Source organism: Lissotriton vulgaris, chromosome 2_1 (assembly GCF_964263255.1).
Source record: "Lissotriton vulgaris chromosome 2_1, aLisVul1.2, whole genome shotgun sequence".
In the NCBI taxonomy this organism is placed as follows: Eukaryota; Metazoa; Chordata; class Amphibia; order Caudata; family Salamandridae; genus Lissotriton; species Lissotriton vulgaris.
This window is the reverse complement of record NC_141687.1, coordinates 294,978,029-294,994,997: the sequence shown is the minus strand read 5'-3', so window position 1 is coordinate 294,994,997 and position 16,969 is coordinate 294,978,029. Positions and strand designations below refer to the sequence as shown.

Sequence of the window (16,969 nt, the reverse complement as noted above, 5' to 3'; positions counted from 1 at the left end):
GACAAAAAGTTTTATAGCTCTATGCTAAGCTGTCCAAGGGTTACAGGAAGATATCACAACAGCATTTTTTCTGTCACCTGGCTAAGCTCTCAGCAGATCAGTGATAGATAATTAAAACCTGCCGCTGCAGTCTTTAGTTAGCGAACTAAACTTTAATTCAGCATGATAGACTAAAGTTGAAGGCTAGGGACAAACAGAGGAAAGGGGACCGTTCCTGGTTGCCATTGCCTCTTGCGGCAGGCTAAAAGGCTATCACAATAAGGTCTTAACTGTGTAAGTTTTACGTAAAAAGAGGCCATGGCTGGAAAACCAGTCGGGCAATGCCCCAGACTCTTGCATAACCAAGAAGAACAGTCTATGGGTATTCACCTGGCCTGTCACCACACCGTGAACTTCCACAATTTACGGTCTGGCGCCAGCCCACCTAGCTCTTTTCCTAGGCGTCGCAGCACGGTGGAAATCCAAAATGGTGGCAGTCGGGGCTCGAACCATTAGAAGTTTCAAGGCACAAGGTTTATCCTACTATTTACAAACGGCTGATATTTCGATTCTCTACATGAGGGTCTAATCTTCCAGTGTTCGAATATAGCATAATGGAACGCTAAAGGGGGCTACAATGGTCCTTAAATACCCTCTGTTTGAGTTCTTGACTCAAGTTAAGGCTGAGCTTCTATATCGAGAGGATAGGGTATTTAATCAATGTGATACCCGAGGTAGAAAGTCTATTTTGATATCACAACATTCCAGTCTATGAATTAAGAATATTCTGAGTTAAAGCAGGAGAACCAAGAAAATGGTACTTGCTGGAGCAGGTGGCTCGTTTTGACCATTATTTTTTATTGTTGCCACTCCATTCTCCCCAATGGATCCTTCAAAATTCCAAAGTTTGAATACATTAAGCCCTTGATGTACTAGGGGCTGTACGGGGGCTCGTTGGGAGCTGCAAGTTTTTGTGCTGAGCACACAAGATTTCATAATGATAAGTAAACATACACAGTCCTTTACTTCTGCTTTGCACTCCACAAATTCCTGTGAAAACTTTAGCAAATACCAAAGGAGGAGTTTTTTATCCTCAGCAGTCTATGATCCACCGCAGCCTTGTAAGTTGTATAACCTGTGACCAGGGTGTTACGCTTCCTCTTAGTCTAAAAGGCTTAACTAGCATTAGGAGGTTCCTTTAAACAGTCGAATTGAAAGAGTGTTAAATCGTTGAGTAGCAGTAGTTGCCTTGCAGCAGCCTAGGCTCTACAAATAGCTCATACGCACAGTCCATTTAAAAAGTACTCTTCACTCCCCACGTTCTAAAAAACAAACCTTTTTTTATAAATAACATACCAAAATACCAACTGACGGTGAGAAGTGCTTTTCAAAGATAAGCTCTTGCAAAAACCACAAGTCCAAAAAAGCTCAACAGCTTCTACTAAGTATTCATGAACTCAACAGCCAATTAAAAATAAACCAAAGTGCACACTATAAAAATAACAAACTAAGCAAGAAATTAAGAACGGATAGACTTCCTTACACCCTATAAAGTAGCTAACCACTCAGATTGTGTACTCTTTCTCCAATCCTCTTGAAAGGAATAAGAACGATCATCAATAGCAAACAGCAGCTACATAAATGCAACACTGTTCACTCACTTCACGCTCAGAAGAGAACACTTCATTTCTTCATAGTGGTTAGCGAAGACCAAACACTTTCAATCACATTTCCTCAGTTAAAAACTATAGAAATGATCCCTGAAAGTATAGTCTTAATAAAACTGTTTATCGCTCACACAGACAGAAAGGGGGGAAACCCTCCTTACTTACAGTAAGACACGGTTCGGCATCATCAACTGAAATAAAAACATAGAAATATAAACATATCTGTTACTCCACGAAATAACATTCTACCGATACACACGCATATGCATTTATTTACATTAAAACATACTTAATAGATCCTGGTGACACTGCTTTAAAATTTGCATATTTTAAATCAGCAACCAATTAAATTCAACCTGACTCTTCCTGACCCAACGCTGTACCAGAGGGAAAGCTGGAAAATTCTTCAAAAAACTGTGGTTGCCACAATATCATAGAGATCATTTTTAATGGGAATATTTGGTCTAGATTAGGAACAGTCAATCAGCCAAAAGAGTGACACTGATCGCTAGCATATGTGAAGCGACCTGCTAAGCTTGCAAGTGTGGAAACAAAAGTTGTAGCATTACAGCTACCTTGACATTTTGAACAGTTGCCCCACAGATCAAATGTAGGTCAACATCTTTGATCGGTTACCCCCAAAAAACGAACTGTTCCCCAGTTCACATATAAGACTCTAAGCTGAGGATGGCCTTCGGCGATGGTCCAAACTTTGTGAAAACCTGCTTTCAGCAACTACAGGAGATAACGGAACCTATCGCTTTCAGTAGCGCCCTGAATTCCTGGTTATCTAGGAAAGCGTTCACATGAACAACAACTTGTACTATCACCCAGCTTGAATTTATGCTGGTTTTTAAAGCTACTAGACTTTTAGCCTCTCGGAACTACAGAAGTATCCAAAATATAGTTTATTTTTTTGTGCAAAATACTTTTTACACTGGGAAGTGAATACTTGCCGGAAACGTTTGGTACCTAATATTCATCAGAACCCGGAATTGAACTTTTCAGTGTACACTTCTGTCTTCCAGCATATCCTTAAATGAAGAAAGGAACAGCTGTCAACAGTAGACAGTTGTTTAAAAAAAAACTCTGCCTGTGACCTTCCTTTTTAGATCAGAACTTATCTGCAACACCTTCGGACCACTTACAATTTCTATTTCAATCTTGATTCTTCATAACATATCGCGACAAAAGGTTTTATAACTCTATGCTAAGCTGTCCAAGGGTTACAGGAAGATATCACAACAGCATTTTTTCTGTCACCTGGCTAAGCTCTCAGCAGATCAGTGATAGATAATTAAAACCTGCCGCTGAAGTCTTTAGTTAGCGAACTAAACTTTAATTCAGCATGATAGACTAAAGTTGAAGGCTCGTGACAAACAGAGGAAAGGGGACCGTTCCTGGTCGCCATTGCCTCTTGCGGCAGGCTAAAAGGCTATCACAATAAGGTCTTAACTGTGTAAGTTTTACGTAAAAAGAGGCCATGGCTGGAAAACCAGTCGGGCAATGCCCCAGACTCTTGCATAACCAAGAAGAACAGTCTATGGGTATTCACCTGGCCTGTCACCACACAGTGAACTTCCACAATTTACGGTCTGGCGCCAGCCCACCTAGCTCTTTTCCGTAGGCGTCGCAGCAAAGTGGAAATCCAAAATGGTGGCAGTCGGGGCTCGAACCATTAGAAGTTTCAAGGCACAGGGTTTATCCTACTATTTACAAACGGCTGATATTTCGATTCTCTACATAAGGGTCTAATCTTCCAGTGTTCGAATATAGCATAATGGAACGCTAAAGGGGGCTTCAATGGTCCTTAAATACCCTCTGTTTGAGTTCTTGACTCAAGTTAAAGCTGAGCTTCTATATCGAAAGGATAGGGCATTTAATCAATGTGATACCCGAGGTAGAAAGTCTATTCTGATATCACAACATTCCAGTCAATGAAGTAAGAATATTCTGAGTTAAAGCAGGAGAACCAAGAAAATGGTACTTGCTGGAGCAGTGGCTTGTTTTGACCATTATTTTTTATTGTTGCAACTCCATTCTCCCCAATGGATCCTTCAAAATTCCAAAGTTCGAATACATTAAGCCCTTGATGTACTAAGGGCTGTACGGGGGCTTGTTGGGAGCAGCAAGTTTTTGTGCGGAGCACACAAGATTTCATAATGATAAGTAAACATACACAGTCCTTTACTTCTGCTTTGCACTCCACAAATTCCTGTGAAAACTTTAGCAAATACCAAAGGAGGAGTTTTTTATCCTCAGCAGTCTATGATCCACCGCAGCCTTGTAAGTTGTATAACCTGTGACCAGGGTGTTACGCTTCCTCTTAGTCTAAAAGGCTTAACTAGCATTAGGAGGTTCCTTTAAACAGTCAAATTGAAAGAGTGTTAAATCGTTGAGTAGCAGTAGTTGCCTTGTAGCAGCCTAGGCTCTACAAATAGCTCATACGCACAGTCCATTTAAAAAGTACTCTTCACTCCCCACGTTCTAAAAAACAAACCTTTTTTTATAAATAACATACCAAAATACCAACTGACGGTGAGAAGTGCTTTTCAAAGATAAGCTCTTGCAAAAACCACAAGTCCAAAAAAGCTCAACAGCTTCTACTAAGTATTCATGAACTCAACAGCTAAATAAAAATAAACCAAAATGCACACTATAAAAATAACAAACTAAGCAAGAAATTAAGAACGGATGGACTTCCTTAAACCCTAAAAAGTAGCTAACCACTCAGATTGTGTACTCTTTCTCCAATCCTCTTGAAAGGAATAAGAGCGATCATCAATAGCAAACAGCAGCTACATGAATGCAACACTGTTCACTCACTTCATGCTCAGAAGAGAACACTTCAATTCTTCATCGTGGTTAGCAAAGACCAAACACTTTCAATCACATTTCCTCAGTTAAAAACTATAGAAATGATCCCTGAAAGTATAGTCTTAATAAAACTGTTTATCGCTCACACAGACAGAAAGGGGGGAAACCCTCCTTACTTACAGTAAGACACGGTTTGCATCATCAACTGAAATAAAAACATATAAATATAAACATATCTGTTACTCCACAAAATAACATTCTACAGATACACACGCATATGCATTTATTTACATTAAAACATACTTAATAGATCCTGGTGACACTGCTTTAAAATTTGCATATTTTAAATCAGCAACCAATTAAATTCAACCTGACTCTTCCTGACCCAACGCTGTACCAGAGGGAAAGCTGGAAAATTCTTCAAAAAACTGTGGTTTCCACAATATCATAGATGATTTTTAATGGGAATATTTGGTCTAGATTAGGAACAGTCAATCAGCCAAAAGAGTGACACTGATCGCTAGCATATGAGAAGCGACCTGCTAAGCTTGCAAGTGTGGAACCAAAAGTTGTAGCAAAGCTACCTTGACATTTTGAACAGTTGCCCCACAGATCAAATGTAGGTCAACATCTTTGATCAGTTACCCCAAAAAAACGAACTGTTCCCCAGTTCACATGTAAGACTCTAAGCTGAGGATGGCCTTCGGCGATGGTCCAAACTTTGTGAAAACCTGCTTTCAGCAACTACAGGAGATAACGGAACCTATCGCTTTCAGTAGAGCCCTGAATTCCTGGTTATCTAGGAAAGCGTTCACATGAACAATATGGCCGAGATACCCGCCACCCCCTCTCAACACACTCCCCAAGGATGGGAAACCGGAAACAGTTCTGAACTTTTTGGAAGACGGGAGGGAGTGACCCTCCCGGCCGTATTTATTAAAATATGAAACAAAATTAAAACATTAAAATAACAGTTTCATATCATGTACAATTTCATTACCACATTGCGATGTTTGGCTAACCTTAACATATTCTCTAATACAAAGGTTCTCCTAGCCGAACTAACATTCTACAAAACATTAACTTGAAATTTTGAAATTGTACATCCTAACGTTTAAGGGCCAACGGCAAGGTCGTAACCGGTGTCAAGATCCCTAAACCAGAAATATCCCCCTCACTTATGAGGGGCGACCGCACAGAGGTGTACCTCAAGTGCAACTACCAATTTCCCTTGACTTGACGGGGGCCCCAATAAACTCGGCGCCACTTAAAGGTCGTCCGAGGACTCGTGTGAGGTATCTAGAAGGTAGCGTAGACCCCCTCCCAAACCCCACACAACTTACCACATCTGCCGTCGCAGATATCCTGGCCCCGGGAAATTCCCCAGGAGGGGGCTGTAGCCCCTCCTACCCAGGAAGGGGCCTTGACCGCCTTTCCTTTCCTTTCGGCGTCCCATCCTTAGAAGGGACCGCCTACCCGTTGAGGGGCCAATGGCCACCTCCCTCGAGCGCTCCCATCCGTAATGGGTGACGCCCACTCATAGGGATCTACCAATTAGTGCTCACCGATCATGACCTTACCGCCCGACCAAAAATAAATACGACAATTTTAACTAAAATCACTCTATTACCAACAACCATAAACATTTCACGTATGATCACTGATCATTACTAGTGCAGAATTACTTTATTCACAAAACATACTGTAGCTGACCATTCTTTATTGCATACTCAAAATAATACGACAATCACCATCACCTGCAAGAAATGGAATCACCACATCAAAACTTTATTCAAAACAACTGGCTGTCCTCAGGGGCTGGTGGGTGGGTCAAAATTGGCTCTTCGTTCCGTCTCGAGCTCACGTGCAGCGAGGGGGTGCAGCTTCAGAGCACAGGAACAAGAGGATGCGTTCTTGGCTTGTTGCTCCTTTTATCCGTCTTCAGGGCGGGCGTAAAACCCGCCCCTGCCTGCCCCTAGGGCGTGGCCGTCCGCGTCAGTGTCTAGGCCAGCCCACTCTAGGGCGGGAAAAAGCGCGCCCCGGCTACGCCGCTTCGGGCATACCAGCCGAGGCTCGCCTCCCGCCCAAAAAATGGCTTCCCGGGGGGCTCGTGGTACTCAGCCATACGTTCGGGGGGACCGAATGGTCGCCCCTTTCCATATGGCCGAGATACCCGCCACCCCCTCTCAACACACTCCCCAAGGATGGGAAACCGGAAACAGTTCTGAACTTTTTGGAAGACGGGAGGGAGTGACCCTCCCGGCCGTATTTATTAAAATATGAAACAAAATTAAAACATTAAAATAACAGTTTCATATCATGTACAATTTCATTACCACATTGCGATGTTTGGCTAACCTTAACATATTCTCTAATACAAAGGTTCTCCTAGCCGAACTAACATTCTACAAAACATTAACTTGAAATTTTGAAATTGTACATCCTAACGTTTAAGGGCCAACGGCAAGGTCGTAACCGGTGTCAAGATCCCTAAACCAGAAATATCCCCCTCACTTATGAGGGGCGACCGCACAGAGGTGTACCTCAAGTGCAACTACCAATTTCCCTTGACTTGACGGGGGCCCCAATAAACTCGGCGCCACTTAAAGGTCGTCCGAGGACTCGTGTGAGGTATCTAGAAGGTAGCGTAGACCCCCTCCCAAACCCCACACAACTTACCACATCTGCCGTCGCAGATATCCTGGCCCCGGGAAATTCCCCAGGAGGGGGCTGTAGCCCCTCCTACCCAGGAAGGGGCCTTGTCCGCCTTTCCTTTCCTTTCGGCGTCCCATCCTTAGAAGGGACCGCCTACCCGTTGAGGGGCCAATGGCCACCTCCCTCGAGCGCTCCCATCCGTAATGGGTGACGCCCACTCATAGGGATCTACCAATTAGTGCTCACCGATCATGACCTTACCGCCACAGGCCGGATAGTTGACCGGCTATCCGGACCCCCCACACACTCCTACCTAAAGGTCATGTCTTAAAGTCCCCAGCCAAGCTATCAGGTCTCCTATGAGTAACTCGTTCCCCACCCGGGACAAATGAACACCATCACCCGAATACATACTGTCCCCTTTAATACAACCATGCGAAATAGAATGCAGTGTACTTGAACGGAACAATCGACTCACTTTATTATTAATCTTCCTTACTGAATGATTCAGAGCGGCAACTGAAAGAGCCCCCCGCCATACTTTTCGCGGGATCATATGGGATCATGCGATCGTGCACCCTGGAACTCTTCTCGCTAACCAACTTACAGTGGAAAGCATTGCCTCAAGAAGTAGTCGTCTACCAGTGGACACCAAATCGTTGCCCCCAAGATGTACTATGACTATAGCCGGCGGTGACCTCGTCCGCCCTAACAAACCCTCAAAAAATGATTGAAACTGGTCAATACAGAGCCCGCCCTTTCCGTAGAAGGACACACTGTACCCGTATTCCCCAGCCACGTGAATCATGTCACCCGCTTTGAATACGTCCGCGGCCCGCCTCACGTATGAGTGGCCCACGACCCACACCTCCTTTTTCACAGCCGGTGATGTCAGACCGCTGACCCGGTGTTGGGTCGACTGCACAGTCCGCCCCGCCTCGTAGGCTTGCGCAACTGAAAACCAAACAAAAACAAGAAGCGTGAGTACATCATTACAGCTTCACAACATGTGCAACCGCACATACCTTTTATAACAGTTCGAGGACCAACGCCCCACACGTTTAACTTGTTCGACATTCAGACCCCTGGCTGTAGCCTCTGTAGCAGCCCCTATCCGAAAGGAATGGGTCCCAAACTCGCTGGGGTTCAAGCCCGCAGCGGAAATAGACATCGCAAGCACCCGCTGAAACTGAAACCTCGTCAGTGGGGTGGTGTCAGCGTGTCTCAACAAGGTCCCCCCCCATGATGCCACCCTTCGCGCTAAATATTCCTCTACGCAACTTACCGGGCACATGGAGGACCCGGGAATCCTTTGTATGATTATGCAGTCCCCCCTCGCACCCTGGTCGGTCTTGGACCTGACAAACGAGATGGACATTGTCTCCCCTCTGACCTGAACGTGCTCTCGGCACAGTCCCCCCGTCACATCCCGCTTGTTCCTTGCCACTAGTTCGCTTACCCGCATAGCCCCATGGAATGCCAGCGCAAAAGCGGCTCGAAATAACACTGTTTCATACTGGGATGAACACGTTGAAGGGAGTACAGATAATAACAGGGCCAGCCTATTAAGACCTATCGGGCGCCTTTCATCTACTCTGCGACCCTCAAGGCGTTGCCACCCACAGAGCGCTTTTTGTACAACGAAAGACGCTGTCGGGTCCTGGATCCCATAAGCCCTTGCCATAAAGGAAATGGCTGCCCAATGCCTCTGGGCAGTAGCCACAGATTTGCCTGCCTGATGTAAAGACAGCAGGAAATTTACTACCCACTCCTCCTGGCCCCAAAGCTCCCCTCCAGCAGTCCCCAAAAAGGCCAAATAGGAACGGAACGCCCCTTCATATGCCTTCCTTGTCCTGGGTGCTAAACTCTCTCCCACGAGGTTTCGTAGTTCGGGGCACCGAGAGACCAGAGAGCTTCGGGGAAGGGTGCCGCCACCGGGTCCGCTGTGGGCAGAAAACCCCAGAAGGCCTGCATACGGAAACGAGAAAGCGCATCAGCCGCTTGGTTCATCACCCCCGGCACATGTCTTGCCTTAAATAGGACATTCAATTGCATACACAACAAGACAATTTCTTTGAGCAGCCTCAGGATCCATTTGCATCGTGCCGCCTGGCTATTGATACACTCAACCACGGTCATGTTATCAGACCAGAATACCACAGAGTGATCTCTAAACCCCTCGGGCCAAGTTTTCAGGGCCACCAGAATGGGGAACAGTTCAAGAAAAGCAATGTTACTCGTCAACCCACCCTCATGCCACCATAACGGCCATTTTTGAGCTGACCATTGTGTGCCCAAGATGGCACCAAAACCAATGCTCCCTGCCGAATCTGTCCACAGCCCCAGCTCCTCGGAGAACACCGCCGGTTTGTTCCAAACAACTCGGCCATTGAAATCCGCCAGAAATGCCAACCAAATGCGCATGTCCTGACGAACCTCGGCCGAGAGCCTTGTGCGATGATGACCCTCCCTCAGGCCGACCATGGCCTGAGCAATCGAGCGGGAAAAGGGGCGGGCCATCGGTATTACTCTCAGGGCAAAATTCAGCTGTCCCACCAATTGTTGTAATTGCTGCAACTTAACCTTAGACTGACTGATACACGTCTCCAGGGATGCCCTGAACCTTAGCACTTTTTCTCTTGGTAAACGAAAACAACCCTCATCCGAGTCGAGCTCGATCCCCAGAAACTCGAGGCAAGTCGAAGGACCCACCGTCTTACCGGGTGCCAATGGCACACCAAAATCATTCATTAAGACACAAAATTCATTCAAAGCCTGACCACATTCCGGATCCCCGGCTGCCCCTAGAAACAGAAAGTCATCGAGATAATGCATAACCTGATGAAACCCCGTCTTCCTTGTGAAGACCCATTGCAGGAAACAACTGAACTGCTCGAAATAGGAACAAGATATAGAGCACCCCATTGGCATACATCTATCCATGTAATAGTGTCCCTGAAACATGAAACCAAGAAGACGCTGATCGTCTGGATGTACCGGGAGCAACCGGAACGCTGACTCAATATCAGATTTCGCCATCAGCGCACCGGGCCCTAGGCGATTCAATATGGCGACGGCCTCATCGAAAGATGCATACCGTACTGAACACACAGCCGGGTCTATCGCATCGTTTACGGAGAGACCATGTGGGGCCGACAAATTATGTATCAGCCGAAACTCACCCGGGTCCTTCTTGGGGACCACCCCTAGAGGAGAACAAACAAAGTTAGCAACCGGTGGCACGTTAAACGGACCGGCGACTCGACCTCGAGCCACCTCTTTCCCAATCTTCTCCTGTACCACGGTCGTGTGCTGCAAGACTGATATTTGGTTTTTACATTTCGCTAAACCCTGAAACTCCCCCACTGGGATGCGGAAACCATATAAAAACCCGTTCCGCAACACCCCAGCGGAAGCGTGATCCGGGTATTCGCTGAGCCAAGGAATCATTGCCATGGTATCAATCGGAGTAGGTAAAGGCGCCCCTCGGACCATTTCAGACCTGTTTGGCACCTCCTCTAGCCCCGTTATCACCTGTTTTGGCTCTGCACATGGACTCAGGATGGGACGCTTGCCCGCACCCACTACATTCGTGCCTAAATTTGCATGTCCCCTGGGGCCTTGTACATTTTCCCCTGTTAAAATTCCAACAACTCCCCTTTTTACCTGTGGTGCCGTTCGGCCTGGAGTGGTATTCGTTACTTGCGCCTGATCGAAAGGGGGTCCCAGAATATTGGCGGGAGGACTCCCCCACACTACTCCCTACCAATGGCAAATTCAACATACCAGTATCCGCCATTTTTGACCATGACACAGAATCGTAACAATCCCAAGTTAAGTTTTTATCATGTTCTTTCGCTTTCCTGAAAATATTATCGTAACAGAACCACTGATTGCCCCCATGTGACACAGAATACCCCATGATCCGTGACTGATAAATCGGCAATTCAGACAGCAATTCGGGCCTACGTTCGCCCAGGATGGATGTAAAAATCCCCCACGCCTTTCCCCAATTGCCAATGTTTTCATTTACCTTGAAGGCGGCCATCTTTGCGCGCCAAACACCCGGATGCATGAGCTCCTTTTGGCTCTTAACATATTCCATCTCGTAATGATCGGTAAGCAACGAGAAGATGTTTACATACTCATCTGCCCATATCTTCTCCTTAATAGCTAGAGGGACATGTTGACCCAACTTTTCCCTGCGTGACGGGGCAGACTCATCCCTCGCAATCGGCAATGGCCGCTTACCTGAACCAGAAGCTGTATCTGCGGCTGAGCCTGTCCCAGGTGGCTTTCCTCCTGCAGCGTCCGGCGTGATAACTGGCGATGCTGCCTTCGCCGCCTCCCTTGTTTCCCGCAGTTGCCTCATCAAAAACCGTGCGTCGTCAGCCGTGGCGCCCTCGTTATTTTTACCCAACCACGCTGCTAATTGTGCTGCCAGCTCGGGCGGCATATCCTCCCCGGACACGGGGGTGACCACCACGGGAATCGGATTCCCCTCCGCCGGCACCGGAGTTGGCTCTTGGAGAGGGGCACAGGGAACCGGGATGTCCCCTCCAGCTGCTCCCCTTCTGGGCCTCTTGCCTTTTCCTCCCGGAGCTGCTCCAGCCAACGGACGTTTCGGCCCCTCTTCCCCATCTTTCTCCGCCATTCGTTTCTTTAGGTCGGTCACCTCCTTCATAAGAACACGCAGCATCTGGTCGGTAGTCATTCGCTTTCCAACTTTCTTAGGCATTTCTCCAACAGAGTATCTGTAAGACAAACAAGAAAGATTACCACTTTCAAAATTGGCTCTTCGTTCCGTCTCGAGCTCACGTGCAGCGAGGGGGTGCAGCTTCAGAGCACAGGAACAAGAGGATGCGTTCTTGGCTTGTTGCTCCTTTTATCCGTCTTCAGGGCGGGCGTAAAACCCGCCCCTGCCTGCCCCTAGGGCGTGGCCGTCCGCGTCAGTGTCTAGGCCAGCCCACTCTAGGGCGGGAAAAAGCGCGCCCCGGCTACGCCGCTTCGGGCATACCAGCCGAGGCTCGCCTCCCGCCCAAAAAATGGCTTCCCGGGGGGCTCGTGGTACTCAGCCATACGTTCGGGGGGACCGAATGGTCGCCCCTTTCCACAACTTGTCCTACCACCCAGCTTGAATTTATGCAGGTTTTTAAAGCTACTAGACGTTTAGCCTCTCGGAACTACAGAAGTATCCAAAATATAGTTTATGTTTTTTTGTGCAAAATACTTTTTACACTGGGAAGTGAATACTTGCCGGAAACGTTTGGTACCTAATATTCATCAGAACCCGGAATTGAACTTTTCAGTGTACACTTCTGTCTTCCAGCATATCCTTAAATGAAGAAAGGAACAGCTGTCAACAGTAGACAGTTGTTTAAAAAAAAAACTCTGCCTGTGACCTTCCTTTTTAGATCAGAACTTATCTGCAACACCTTCGGACCACTTACAATTTCTACTTCAATCTTGATTCTTCATAACATATCGGGACAAAAAGTTTTATAACTCTATGCTAAGCTGTCCAAGGGTTACAGGAAGATATAACAACAGCATTTTTTCTGTCACCTGGCTAAGCTCTCAGCAGATCAGTGATAGATAATTAAAACCTGCCGCTGCAGTCTTAAGTTAGCGAACTAAACTTTAATTCAGCATGATAGACTAAAGTTGAAGGCTAGGGACAAACAGAGGAAAGGGGACCGTTCCTGGTCGCCATTGCCTCTTGCCGCAGGCTAAAAGGCTATCACAATAAGGTCTTAACTGTGTAAGTTTTACGTAAAAAGAGGCCATGGCTGGAAAACCAGTCGGGCAATGCCCCAGACTCTTGCATAACCAAGAAGAACAGTCTATGGGTATTCACCTGGCCTGTCACCATACCGTGAACTTCCACAATTTACGGTCTGGCGCCAGCCCACCTAGCTCTTTTCCTAGGCGTCGCAGCACGGTGCAAATCCAAAATGGCGGCAGTCGGGGCTCGAACCATTAGAAGTTTCAAGGCACAGGGTTTATCCTACTATTTACAAACGGCTGATATTTCGATTCTCTACATGAGGGTCTATTCTTCCAGTATTCAAATATAGCATAATGGAACGCTAAAGGGGGCTACAATGGTCCTTAAATACCCTCTGTTTGAGTTCTTGACTCAAGTTAAAGCTGAGCTTCTATATCGAGAGGATAGGGCATTTAATCAATGTGATACCCGAGGTAGAAAGTCTATTCTGATATCACAACATTCCAGTCTATGAATTAAGAATATTCTGAGTTAAAGCAGGAGAACCAAGAAAATGGTACTTGCTGGAGCAGGTGGCTCGTTTTGACCATTATTTTTTATTGTTGCAACTCCATTCTCCCCAATGGATCCTTCAAAATTCCAAAGTTCGAATACATTAAGCCCTTGATGTACTAAGGGCTGTACGGGGGCTCGTTGGGAGCTGCAAGTTTTTGTGCTGAGCACACAAGATTTCATAATGATAAGTAAACATACACAGTCCTTTACTTCTGCTTTGCACTCCACAAATTCCTGTGAAAACTTTAGCAAATACCAAAGGAGGAGTTTTTTATCCTCAGCAGTCTAAGATCCACCGCAGCCTTGTAAGTTGTATAACCTGTGACCAGGGTGTTACGCTTCCTCTTAGTCTAAAAGGCTTAACTAGCATTAGGAGGTTCCTTTAAACAGTCGAATTGAAAGAGTGTTAAATCGTTGAGTAGCAGTAGTTGCCTTGCAGCAGCCTAGGCTCTACAAATAGCTCATACGCACAGTCCATTTAAAAAGTACTCTTCACTCCCCACGTTCTAAAAAACAAACCTTTTTTTATAAATAACATACCAAAATACCAACTGACGGTGAGAAGTGCTTTTCAAAGATAAGCTCTTGCGAAAACCACAAGTCCAAAAAAGCTCAACAGCTTCTACTAAGTATTCATGAACTCAACAGCTAAATAAAAATAAACCAAAGTGCACACTATAAAAATAACAAACTAAGCAAGAAATTAAGAACGGATAGACTTCCTTACACCCTATAAAGTAGCTAACCACTCAGATTGTGTACTCTTTCTCCAATCCTCTTGAAAGGAATAAGAACGATCATCAATAGCAAACAGCAGCTACATAAATGCAACACTGTTCACTCACTTCACGCTCAGAAGAGAACACTTCAATTCTTCATCGCGGTTAGCGAAGACCAAACACTTTCAATCACATTTCCTCAGTTAAAAACTATAGAAATGATCCCTGAAAGTATAGTCTTAATAAAACTGTTTATCGCTCACACAGACAGAAAGGGGGGAAACCCTCCTTACTTACAGTAAGACACGGTTTGGCATCATCAACTGAAATAAAAACATATAAATATAAACATATCTGTTACTCCACGAAATAACATTCTACCGATACACACGCATATGCATTTATTTACATTAAAACATACTTAATAGATCCTGGTGACACTGCTTTAAAATTTGCATATTTTAAATCAGCAACCAATTAAATTCAACCTGACTCTTCCTGACCCAACGCTGTACCAGAGGGAAAGCTGGAAAAATCTTCAAAAAACTGTGGTTTCCACAATATCTTAGAGATGATTTTTAATGGGAATATTTGGTCTAGATTAGGAACAGTCAATCAGCCAAAAGAGTGACACTGATCGCTAGCATATGTGAAGCGACCTGCTAAGCTTGCAAGTGTGGAAACAAAAGTTGTAGCATTACAGCTACCTTGACATTTTGAACAGTTGCCCCACAGATCAAATGTAGGTCAACATCTTTGATCAGTTACCCCAAAAAAACTAACTGTTTCCCAGTTCACATATAAGACTCTAAGCAGAGGATGGCCTTCGGCGATGGTCCAAACTTTGTGAAAACCTGCTTTCAGCAACTACAGGAGATAACAGAACCTATCGCTTTCAGTAGCGCCCTGAATTGATGGTTATCTAGGAAAGCGTTCACATGAACAACAACTTGTCCTACCACCCAGCTTGAATTTATGCGGGTTTTTAAAGCTACTAGACGTTTAGCCTCTCGGAACTACAGAAGTATCCAAAATATAGTTTATGTTTTTTTGTGCAAAATACTTTTTACACTGGGAAGTGAATACTTGCCGGAAACGTTTGGTACCTAATATTCATCAGAACCCGGAATTGAACTTTTGAGTGTACACTTCTGTCTTCCAGCATATCCTTAAATGAAGAAAGGAACAGCTGTCAACAGTAGACAGTTGTTTAAAAAAAAAAAACTCTGCCTGTGACCTTCCTTTTTAGATCAGAACTTATCTGCAACACCTTCGGACCACTTACAATTTCTATTTCAATCTTGATTCTTCATAACATATCGCGACAAAAGGTTTTATAACTCTATGCTAAGCTGTTCAAGGGTTACAGGAAGATATCAAACCAGCATTTTTTCTGTCACCTGGCTAAGCTCTCAGCAGATCAGTGATAGATAATTAAAACCTGCTGCTGCAGTCTTTAGTTAGCGAACTAAACTTTAATTCAGCATGATAGACTAAAGTTGAAGGCTAGTGACAAACAGAGGAAAGGGGACCGTTCCTGGTCGCCATTGCCTCTTGCGGCAGGCTAAAAGGCTATCACAATAAGGTCTTAACTGTGTAAGTTTTACGTAAAAAGAGGCCATGGCTGGAAAACCAGTCGGGCAATGCCCCAGACTCTTGCATAACCAAGAAGAACAGTCTATGGGTATTCACCTGGCCTGTCACCACACCGTGAACTTCCACAATTTACGGTCTGGCGCCAGCCCACCTAGCTCTTTTCCTAGGCATCGCAGCACGGTGGAAATCCAAAATGGTGGCAGTCGGGGCTCGAACCATTAGAAGTTTCAAGGCACAGGGTTTATCCTACTATTTACAAACGGCTGATATTCCGATTCTCTACATGAGGGTCTAATCTTCCAGTGTTCGAATATAGCATAATGGAACGCTAAAGGGGGCTACAATGGTCCTTAAATACCCTCTGTTTGAGTTCTTGACTCAAGTTAAAGCTGAGCTTCTATAGCGAGAGGATAGGGCATTTAATCAATGTGATACCCGAGGTAGATTGTCTATTCTGATATCACAACATTCCAGTCAATGAATTAAGAATATTCTGAGTTAAAGCAGGAGAACCAAGAAAATGGTACTTGCTGGAGCGGTGGCTCGTTTTGACCATTATTTTTTATTGTTGCAACTCCATTCTCCCCAATGGATCCTTCAAAATTCCAAAGTTCGAATACATTAAGCCCTTGATGTACTAAGGGCTGTACGGGGGCTCGTTGGGAGCAGCAGGTTTTTGTGCTGAGCACACAAGATTTCATAATGATAAGTAAACATACACAGTCCTTTACTTCTGCTTTGCACTCCACAAATTCCTGTGAAAACTTTAGCAAATACCAAAGGAGGAGTTTTTTATCCTCAGCAGTCTAAGATCCACCGCAGCCTTGTAAGTTGTATAACCTGTGACCAGGGTGTTACGTTTCCTCTTAGTCTAAAAGGCTTAACTAGCATTAGGAGGTTCCTTTAAACAGTCGAAGTGAAAGAGTGTTAAATCGTTGAGTAGCAGTAGTTGCCTTGCAGCAGCCTAGGCTCTACAAATAGCTCATACGCACAGTCCATTTAAAAAGTCCTCTTCACTCCCCACGTTCTAAAAAACAAACATTTTTTTATAAATAACATACCAAAATACCAACTGACGGTGAGAAGTGCTTTTCAAAGATAAGCTCTTGCAAAAACCACAAGTCCAAAAAAGCTCAACAGCTTCTACTAAGTATTCATGAACTCACCAGCTAAATAAAAATAAACCAAAGTGCGCACTATTAAAATAACAAACTAAGCAAGAAATTAAGAACGGACAGACTTCCTTACACCCT

At 45.1% G+C, this 16,969-nt stretch overlaps 3 non-coding genes across 3 annotated transcripts; all 3 read right to left on the bottom strand.

Moving 5' to 3' along the window:
• Nucleotides 1–1,539: 1,539 nt before the first annotated feature.
• On the bottom strand, nucleotides 1,540–1,755 carry LOC147730023 (small nucleolar RNA U3). Its single transcript, XR_015309120.1, has one exon. It is a non-coding gene; the product is annotated as a small nucleolar RNA U3 (small nucleolar RNA).
• Nucleotides 1,756–4,371: 2,616 nt separating this feature from the next.
• On the bottom strand, nucleotides 4,372–4,587 carry LOC147730022 (small nucleolar RNA U3). Its single transcript, XR_015309133.1, has one exon. It is a non-coding gene; the product is annotated as a small nucleolar RNA U3 (small nucleolar RNA).
• A 9,558-nt stretch (nucleotides 4,588–14,145) lies between these two features.
• LOC147730021 (small nucleolar RNA U3) lies at nucleotides 14,146–14,361 on the bottom strand. Its single transcript, XR_015309069.1, has one exon. It is a non-coding gene; the product is annotated as a small nucleolar RNA U3 (small nucleolar RNA).
• Between the last annotated feature and the right edge of the window lie 2,608 nt (nucleotides 14,362–16,969).